The sequence below is a fragment of the Quercus lobata genome, chromosome 10 (genome assembly GCF_001633185.2).
Source record: "Quercus lobata isolate SW786 chromosome 10, ValleyOak3.0 Primary Assembly, whole genome shotgun sequence".
NCBI lineage: Eukaryota > Viridiplantae > Streptophyta > Magnoliopsida > Fagales > Fagaceae > Quercus > Quercus lobata.
The window spans coordinates 20,536,291-20,546,724 of record NC_044913.1 but is presented as its reverse complement, the minus strand read 5'-3'; the positions used below and the strand labels follow the sequence as shown (position 1 = coordinate 20,546,724).

Sequence of the window (10,434 nt, the reverse complement as noted above, 5' to 3'; positions counted from 1 at the left end):
TATATATAGTTTGTCAATTTTAATTATTTACATCTTAGAGCACTGATAAGTGGTATTTAAACACTCGATTTTTTCAAAAATTACTTTTTAATAACTTTTACTAAATGCTGTGCTTTATAAAAATTAAAAAAAAAAAAAAAAAAAAAAAAAAAAAAAAAAAAAAAACCAATTCCATATCGCAATTTTATATTAAAATTACTATTTAAAAAAAAAGCATCAATTCAAAATGATGAGTCAAACATACCACGTGAGAGAGCAGAATACAAGGAGAGTAATTTGCTAATTTTCAAATTTGGGTAATTCCCAGCCCACCACGTGAGAAAGCATAATCCAAGAGAAGTCAAAATTTGTTACTTCCCAATCCCAACAAAAAAAATTAATCGCTAATAATAGATTCCTTATTATTGTATATATTTTTTGGCGGGTGGGGTTGCTAAGCAATTAAAAATTATTGTTTTTGACGGTCAATTTCAGAGGAAATTTGTAGACTAGCTGTGTGAGAGGAAAGAATACCATAAGTTAACACGCGGTTGGAAGAAAATAGCAAACTAGCATCTCGAGTTTTATAGACTCGATTTCAATCTAAAACTTGAGGATTAAAGACTCGATTCCCACTTGGTGAGTTGGAAGTTTGATGCCAGATAGATCTCGAGTCTTATTGACTCAAGTTCTAAAAAGCAAAACCGAGTCTTTAAGACTCGATTTTGGAACTTGAAGAACAACAGACCTAAAGAAGAACAGATCTGATGACGAAGAACAATGAGAGGAACGATCTAACGACGAAGAACAAATGAACGATCTGACGATGAAGAATAGAGACGAAGTTGTGAGGAAGAACGCTAGATGATTGGAGTCTCTAGATCTTGGAACTTGAAGAACAACAGACCTGAAGAAGAATAAATCTGATGACGAAGAACAGAGGGAGGAACAATCAAACGACGAAGAACATAGGGATAAAGAATCTGATGACGAAGTGGAGAGGAAGAACGCTGGACAATTGGAGTCTTCAGATTTGCACGAAGAAGAACGCTGGACGAACTCAGAAGATTGCAAGAAAGAAGAAGTGAAACTCGAGACTTAAAAGTGAAACTCGAGTTCCACGTGGATTTTCTTCCACATCAGCTCCCACCACTTACAAATCGAGACTTAAAAACACAAGTTTTATCTTGGAACTCGAGTTTTAGATACTCGAGATGCTAGTTTACAATATTGTTTTAAAATGTGACAACTAACTAAATTTTTTAATATTTAATGTTATTTGGAAAAAAAAATCGTCAATATCACTTTTTCATTTCTTTAGCCACTCTGACTAATTAGTCTAATTCAAACGGACACTTGCAAGCAAACCAAGCAAAATATATATATATATATATATATATATACACACACACATATATGTATATTATAGGCTGAGAATCGATTATCTAGATTTTTGGCACTCCTTAGAAAAGCATCTCTTCTAAAATAATCAGATTATCAAAAAGTTTACAGAAACAAATTGTGCCACAAACTAGTGATGGTCCCCATGTAATGTTGTAAGAATAATGCTAAATTTGAGACGAGATCTAAATTTGATTGCAGTGGGGGTAGCCTTGTTGGTCCCCGTGTACCATGCTATGCATGAACTCAACTTGCTCTATAATATTTCAAGCAAGTTTTGCTTTTTGTCCATGGATTACTCTTCTTCCAAAATGAATCTTAGTCCCAAAAGTAATGAAAAAGAAGAATATAGTTCTGATCCAAAAGCTTTTGAGGAATACAAACCGTTAATCTCGTCCCTCCCTAGAAGAAAAGGATGGGTTTTAAATCAATTCTACCATTACCAAGGTTTTTGGCACAATCTCTTCTACTTAGAAGGACTCTTGTCAGCTCAAGAACATTTCAAGCCTCAACCCAACGACATCTTTTTGAGTAGCGTTCCAAAATCCGGCACAACATGGCTTAAGGCCCTATCTTTTGCCATCATGACTGGTTCCAGTTTTGATGCTTCTACAAACCCTTTGCTCACAACTACGCCACACGAGTGTGTACACTCCCTTGAGGGTGATCTAGCCCATAACTTGTTTCATCGGAATCTAGACACTCCACTTATAGGTACGCATGTTCCCTACACTTCCTTACCAAAACCTGTTATAGATTATGGGTGTAAAATTATTTATATATGTAGAGAACCCAAGGATGCTTTTGTATCTTTATGGCACTTTTGTTGTAAGGCAAGTCCTAAGGGTGTGGAACTCTCGGCCAGAGAAGATCTTTGTTAGGTTCTAAAGTTTAGGACTTTATGTATTTAGAACTCTAATTTATATTGTTGGCAAACTATGATCAAAAAAATGTGTTTAGAAATGTTTAAAGCTAGCTCAAAGTTGTATGTCAATGTAAAGTTAGAATTGAGTGTAAAGCAGAAAGCAGTGTGGCTTTCGGCCTGGCTCGATCGATCGAAGCTTAGGCTCGACCGATCGAACATCGGGCATATTGCTTTTCTGCAGAATTTTCCAACTCAGCCCTAGTTGTTTTAAAACGGTTTTAGGGTTTCTTATTTGTCCTAAGTATAAAAGGCAAACCCTAGCCACATTTTAGTGTTGCTCATATTGCGGTTTGTGTAAATCTCTTGTGAGATCTAGATGAGCTTTCCTTTACACAAACTTAGGGTTTTCATGAAGGAAATATTCTCTACACCTTGATGATCAAAATAGTTGCTGCCATTAAAGCTTAAAGAATACACAAGCGGGGGCGCTTGTAGCTGGTGGGAATCTAAGAAAGAAGGAGTCCGTGGATTCGGAGCTTGCACGTGGTCGTGTCAGTAAGTTCTACTGGTTGGTAGCATTAGGAAGTCAAGCGGGGGTGCTTGTAAGTCCTTTTGTATGAACTTCAATTCTTTCATGATAGTGGATTCAAGTTTACCTTGAGGATAGCTAGGTCAAATCCTCCCCAGGTTTTTACCGGTTTGGTTTCCTGGGTGATCATATCGTGTATTATTTATTTTCCGCTGCTTTGCATGATTTGATCTTTATTATTGTGATAACCTAGACTTGCTTAATTGGACTATGTAACAACTTGGCTAATTACCTAGGTTTAATCAATTGTTTAAGGGGTCTAAAAACTGTCAAGTGGTATCAGAGCGGGTAGCTCTTTTGTTTTTGATCCTTTGATCTCTGAGCTGATCCTTGACCCCTGTTGTCATGGAACACAGGCACTCTCTAGTTATTCCTCCTCACTTTGATGGGAATAATTATGCTTACTAGAAAGTAAGGATGAAAGCCTTCCTGAAATCCATTAATGAGAGGGTGTGGAATTCCGTTGAATACGGATGGGAGAAGCCCACTACTCCTGTTAGTGAATGGCAAACTTCTCAGAAAGAAGCAGCTTCGTTTAATAGCAAGGCTATGAATACGATTTTTAATGCTGTTTCTATGGAGGGATTTAAGAGAATCTCGAATGTTGAGATCGCTCATACTGCTTGGAATATCCTATAGACTGTGCATGAAGGCACAAAGGCTGTCAAAATAAATAAATTGCAGCAATTGACTTCTAAATTTGAAAGCATTAGGATGTCTGATGATGAATCTTTTGATGAATTCTATACTAAACTGAATGATATTGTTAATTCTGCTTTTAATTTGGGTGAAATCTATGATCAACCTAAAATTGTTAGAAAGATTCTTAGATCTTTGACTAAAGACTTTAGACCCAAGGTGACTATCATTACTGAAAGCAAGGATGTGGACTCCATCCCTGTTGATGAGCTTGTAGGATCTCTTCAATCCTATGAGTTGGATCTACCCAAAACTTCCAAATCCAAAGCAATGGCTCTTAAGTCAGTTGATGATGTTGATAGTGGTGGATTTGATGATGAGCTCTCTACTACAGAGATTGCCTATCTTGCCAAAAATTTTAGAAATTTTTTCAGGAATAACAATAGAAAGGTAAGAGGCACAAACACTGCTGAACCTAGAAATTTTAGGAAGCATGATCCCACTAAGGCTAATAACAATGATAAACCTAAAGAAAGAATAGGTCAATCTTCCAATAATTCTTTGGGCTCTCAATGTTTTGGATGTCAAGGGTATGGACACTTGAAATCTGAATGTCCAACCTATTTGAAGTCTATGGGTAAGGCTATGGCTGTAACCCTTAGTAATGGTGAAGTTTCTGATCATGATTCTGATTGTGATGAGGATGGAAACTTCATTACTTTCACTGCTACTGCTGTAGTTGATGAGAGCATATCTGTTAAAGAGAACCCTTCTGATGGGAAACTCTCTGAAGATGCAGATCTTCAAGAGGCCTATAACAAACTTTGCAAAGTTGCTGCAAAGGATGCTATGAATGTTGAACTTGGCCTAAAGAAAATTGAATCTCTTGAGCTTGAAAAGAAAAATTTGCTTGTTAAATTGTTTGATGCTAATGATCTTTTGAACAATGTGAAAACTGAAAACATGCTTTTGCTTGATAAAGTTAAATCTTTAGAACTTGATTTATCTATTGCTAGATCTACTAGTTCTAAACTTGATCAAATGCTACGTGTTCAAAAGTCATCTTTTGACAAAACTAGTTTAGGTTATGTTGATAGCATTTGTGTGTCCGCTCCCCATTCCACTAAGTTTGTTCCTTCATCTTCTTCTTCTGAACCTTCAGTGAGTGAGATAGTGAGTGAAACTGTCAAACCCCCTGTGAGTGAGGTTACTAAACCCTTAGAAGGTTCATCATCTAGGAAGATTAGGGTTGATCTGAAAGAATCTAAGCCTAAGAAGCCTACCCTATCTAAGGACAAGACTCATGATAAACCTGCATGGGTTTGTCATTTTTGTGGAAAAACTGGACACATACGTCCAAATTGCTACAAGCTGCAAGCTGCAAAGAGAGCAAACAAACCAAAAGTACCTGTGCCTTAAGCACTTGATCCTATGGTACTTATTAGTGATTTGGTAAAGGCTTTAAACCTTTATTCCAATCTTGGAGTTGGTAATCATTCTTAAGTGAATAAGAACTCCAATGCTCGTGGTGCATCTAAAAAGTTTTGGATGCAAAAAAACTCGACCTAACTAAGTCTTTCTGACATGGTCCTTGTGCTTCATTGCTCTACCCTTTGTGACCATTATTCTTTGGTTTTGTTTTTTTTGTTGTTGTCTCTAGGATTTGCATAGCATAACATTCATGCATTTCATTCTAGGTGTTTTTATTTTTAATAAAATAAAAAAATAAAAAAATAAAAAAGGGAAAAAGGAAGCACATTTTGTTTTTGCACTATTCTTCTTGGTTTTTGAGAACAAGGTTGGTCAATTTATTTTCACATAACATGTTGTTTGTACCTTGTTTAGCTTTGATGAGCTTATTTATTACACTCTACTAGTTGAAGATTTGTAGTGCATGTTGTGTGGGAAAGATGTGTATGGTTTTTGATTACTATGTCTTAATCTTGAAGTCACTTGTTTTTAAATGTCGGACTTGAACTTTTAGAGAAAGGCATAAATAACCATCTCACCATTGTTCACTAGCCAATCATGAACACCTTAGTGCATATCATAAGATTTTGTACTCGAGAAAGTGTAGCACATGCACAAAAAGAACATAAGGTGAAGCCTCGGTAAAAGTGCTTAATTCTTAAAATCTAATTGGTGTGTACCATTAGGCTTGATGCCAAACTCACATAAACTTAAAATTGGAATGTATATTATGAGGCATAAATACAAGAAACTTACATGATTGCAAGCTTATGATCTAGGAGATGTGGGAGTTATATGATGTAACTCTTTAGGTGATAGTCTCTTTTAAATTCTTTGTGATGAATTTTGTAGACTCTGTGATTGATTGCTATTCACATATCACCTCACATGTATCTCATGTCTTTGCTAGTCGCACACACTACACGAGTTACTCGTTGCTAAACATTGTACATGTTATTGTGTGTGTTTATGGTCTGACCAACCAAGTTTTTGCAATCACTTTGAATTATGTGCAAACTAAATTTGTTGCTTAAAAATTTGTGGAGATTTCAAAATTTTGTTTTTGGGAATATTGGGCTTAAAAATTCTTGTTTGGAAAATCATATCATCTCATACTCATGCATTTTTGTTCTTGAATTTTAATGCTTTGAGTCAAATCAATTTGTTTTTCAAAAATTGTGTTTTTCCTGAAAAATATGGTGAGCCTCTGCCTGATTCGATCGGTCCATTCTGTTTTTTCGACCGATCGAAATTTTTAAAATTTTAAAATTTTTAAGAGAGGGAGCCTCTGTCTGTTTCGACCAATCGAGACTTTTTTTTCGACCGATCGAAACTCGTGTATCAGGTTTTTTTTAAAAAGCAGAATAGGACTTTTTCAAAGTCACTATTCAATCTTTTTCAAGCTTCTCTCTCTCTCCGCGTTGGCTCTTGGCTCCACCATCAATTTTTGTCGTTTTCCTTCAAGATTTTTGCAAGGTTTTTGTCTTTAGAAGCCGGTAAGACCCTTTTGCCCTTATTTTTCAAGTTTATTTCTTGTTTTCATGCATTTTTCATGCATTCTCATGGCTATTTTCGGCATCTTGAAAATTATTGGGGTTTTTGATGATTCAAGACTATTCTTGTGTAATTGATCAATGGGTTTTTGTGCCATGATGTTATATTGATGTTCCCTATAGTTTAATTTGATCAATTTGGTGGTTTTTGAAAAATTGAAAATTCTAGGGTTTTGAATTTGATCCGAATTGGGGATTTTGTCAAATTGGCTTAAATTGATGAAATTGGCTTCTCCAATTGATGTAATTGGTCATTATTGTTGTTATTCTATCATGCGTAATGATCAATTCGTCAATTTTTTAAAAAATTGATCAAGTGGTTTCTTTATTTTGGGGTTTTTGTGTTAAAAACCTTTATGTGCAAGCCAATTTTGTAATTTGAATCTTTTTTACTCAATTCACTGCATTAGCACATGCATCATGACATTTAAACTTGTTCATGTATCATTTAGATTTTCATTCTATTTTTTGTTTTTTGTGCTAACTTGCAGACTGCCTTTGGTTTTGGTTTTGGTTTTGTGGTTTTTGTTCTTTTGCTCTATGTTTTGATCCTTATCTTAGCACCATGCCTAGGAAAACTAGAGCTAATAGGACCACTTCCACTTCCTCTAAGTCTCCACCTAAAGTAGAGCTGTTTAAGAATGATAAGTGTAGAGAAGTCTATGACACCTTGAACTGTAGGCGTAAGATCTGGTCTGAGCGAGCTGTTGTGTTAGATGCTCTTGATCTGACCAGTAGGGCTAATTTTGAGTCTAGGGGTTGGTTGCCTCTCGTACAAATAGATCATCCACCTCCGACCGCCCTGATTAGAGAGTTCTACTCGAACCTCTCTTGCCACATCTATGATTCCAACACCCTTGTTAGGAGTTGGATACGAGGTGTAGAGTTCACCATTACCCCTCGGGTGGTGGCTGAGGCTTTTGGGGTGTCGGTGGTTCGGGATGTTGTCATGTCGTACATCACTGGGTCATCCATCCCGTGGGGTTCTGATCCTCGGATCACGTCCGCTGAGGTTACCAAGACTGCCTATCTCTTCTTTAGGATTGCATGTCATTCCTTGTGGCCTATCTCTCACTTCCACACCATCCCTTTAGAGCGATGTGTGTTTTTGTACGCCTTTGCTTCTGGAGCACCTATCAGTTTTCCTCACTTGTTCCTTCGTTCTTTGAACGAGGTTCATAGGAGTTCTGCCGTAGGGCATGCGCTGATTCATCCTATTTTCATTCATAGGATTCTGCTCTATTTAGGTCTAGATGGTTTTCCGTCAGGTGAGCCTGTTCATGTGATAGCTCCTATAGGTGCCACCTTTCTTCGTCAGAGGGCTGCTCAGTTGAGGGTCCCTCCTTCTCGTTCGTCATCTAGTAGTGTTCCCCCTCCTCCCTCTTCTACAGGTATAGCTGCTGCTGAGCCTTCAGGTGTTGCTGCTGCTGCTGATGCTGTTGTTCCTCCACCAACTGCTACGGATGATTCAGACATTCGTCGCACGTTGGATCATGTCTTGACCGTTCAGACGGCTCAAGGACAGATTTTGGTGGACGTACTTGATAAGATCCGTGCCTTGTGTGCGGAGTTGGCGTAGTTTAGACCACCTCCCTTTTGATGATGGATATCTTGTTTGCCCTTTGGCATTCCGTCCCAAAAAGGGGGAGTACTTGTAGAGTTTTTGCTTTCAGGGGGAGATTTTTTTTTTTTGGTTGGAGCTTGTAGAGTTTTAGATTGTATCTAGGTGCTTCACTGTGTACTTAACATTTTTAGCTCTTACCTTGTTTTTGATGGGATATTCATGTTAAGGGGAGTTTTATGTTTTTGTTGGTACTTTATTTGTTTCTTGTTTCAAACTGCTTATTGATTTATATTTATGAGTTATTCATTGATATATGTCTTTATTTGTGTGTTGTTTGAAATCAAGAAGTTATTTTGTTTACTTGTATTATTTCCACACATGCGGTTATGCATTTTGTTTAGTATTTCAGGAAATATACAGGTTGATTCAATTGAGCTGCTGTCTACACTTGCAACTGATGGATAGTAGTTAGGATTGAATTTGATTTATGAGCATTATTTTGTAAAGGGCTTTTCATTTTGTAAACTTTGAGCTTCTAAGTTGTGTTTTGTCACGGATTGCCAAAGGGGGAGTTTGTTAGGTTCTAAAGTTTAGGACTTTATGTATTTAGAACTCTAATTTGTATTGTTGGCAAACCATGATCAAAACAATGTGTTTAGAAGTGTTTAAAGCTAGCTCAAAGTTGTATGTCAATGTAAAGTTGGAATCGAGTGTAAAGCAAAAAGCAGTGTGGCTTTCGGCTTGGCTCGATCGATCGAAGCTTAGGCTCGACCGATCGAACATCGGGCATATTGCTTTTCTGCAGAATTTTCCAACTCAGCCCTAGTTGTTTTAAAACGTTTTTAGGGTTTCTTATTTGTCCTAAGTATAAAAAGCAAACCCTAGCCACGTTTTAGTGTTGCTCATATTGCGGTTTGTGTAAATCTCTTGTGAGATCTAGAGGAGCTTTCCTTTACACAAACTTAGGGTTTTCAAGGAGGAGATATTCTCTACACCTTGATGATCAAAACAGTTGCTGTCATTAAAACTTAAAGAATACACAAGCGGGGGTGCTTGTAACTGGTGGGAATCCAAGAAAGAAGGAGTCCGTGGATTCGGAGCTTGCACGTGGTCGTGTCAGTAAGTTCTACTGGTTGGTAGCATTAGGAAGTCAAGCGGGGGTGCTTGTAAGTCCTTTTGTATGAACTTCGATTCTTTCATGATAGTGGATTCAAGTTTACCTTGAAGATAGCTAGGTCAAATCCTCCCCAGGTTTTTACCGGTTTGGTTTCCTAGGTGATCATATCATGTGTTATTTATTTTCCGCTGCTTTGCGTGATTTGATCTTTATTATTGTGATAACCTAGACTTGTTTAATTGGACTAAGTAACAACTTGGCTAAGTACCTAGGTTTAATCAATTGTTTAAGGGGTCTAAAAACTGTCAATCTTGACTTTGAGGAGGCATTTAAGTTGTTTTGTGAAGGAATTTCTGTTTTTGCACCATATTGGGATCATGTATTAGGGTATTGGAGAGAAAGCTTAGAATTTCCCGAAAGGATACTATTTTTGAAATATGAAAATTTAAAGAATGAGCCTGTGTTTTATGTAAAAGAAATGGCCAAATTTATGGGTTATCCATTCTCTTTAGAGGAAGAAACTAAAGGAATGATTGAAAATATTGTTGATCTATGTAGCTTTGAGAATTTGTCCAAATTGGAGGTCAATAAAAGTGGGTGGCTCCATGGTTGACCTTGCTTGGTAGAAAAAAATGCATTTTTTAGGAAAGGTGAGATTGGAGATTGGAAAAATTATCTTAAACCTATGATGGTTGCACGTCTTGACGAGATAACTGAACACAAGTTTAGAAGTTCTGGCTTGACATTTAATGTCTCATCTGATGCATGAATTGTTACGAGAATTTTTGATTAATCCGATCTTGTCGTGGCAAATTGGAACCAATTGTGTTTTAGTACGCATAAAGTTTTATTGAACTAAGAATTGTTACCTACTAGTAGATGGTTGTAAGTGTGGGTACTACACACTCGTGCGTGCTTCCTGTTATTTATTTTATTTTATTTTATTTTAATTTTTTCAATTCCCTGTTCGAAATATGATGTACTGCCCACTATTGATCGAAATTGTATCTTTTTTTTTTTTTTATGAAAGACGATAACATTACAAAACTAAAAACCAAAGCAAGGTTCAGTACAAGACCTGATGAAAGACCTCCCACTGAGATCTCCCTCAAATACATCTAAAATGTCCATAGACGGACTATCAAAAATAAGAAAATCAGCAATTAAACTAAAACTCATCCTAACTAAGCCATCCGCACATTGGTTAGCTTGCCGGAAACAATGCTTAATACGGACATTTTGGAATAGAGAAATTAG

The 10,434-nt window shown here is 36.8% G+C and overlaps 1 pseudogene; it reads left to right on the top strand.

Annotated features, from left to right (window-relative positions):
* Window positions 1-1,670: 1,670 nt before the first annotated feature.
* LOC115964481 lies at window positions 1,671-9,946 on the top strand (annotated as a pseudogene).
* Window positions 9,947-10,434: the final 488 nt, after the last annotated feature.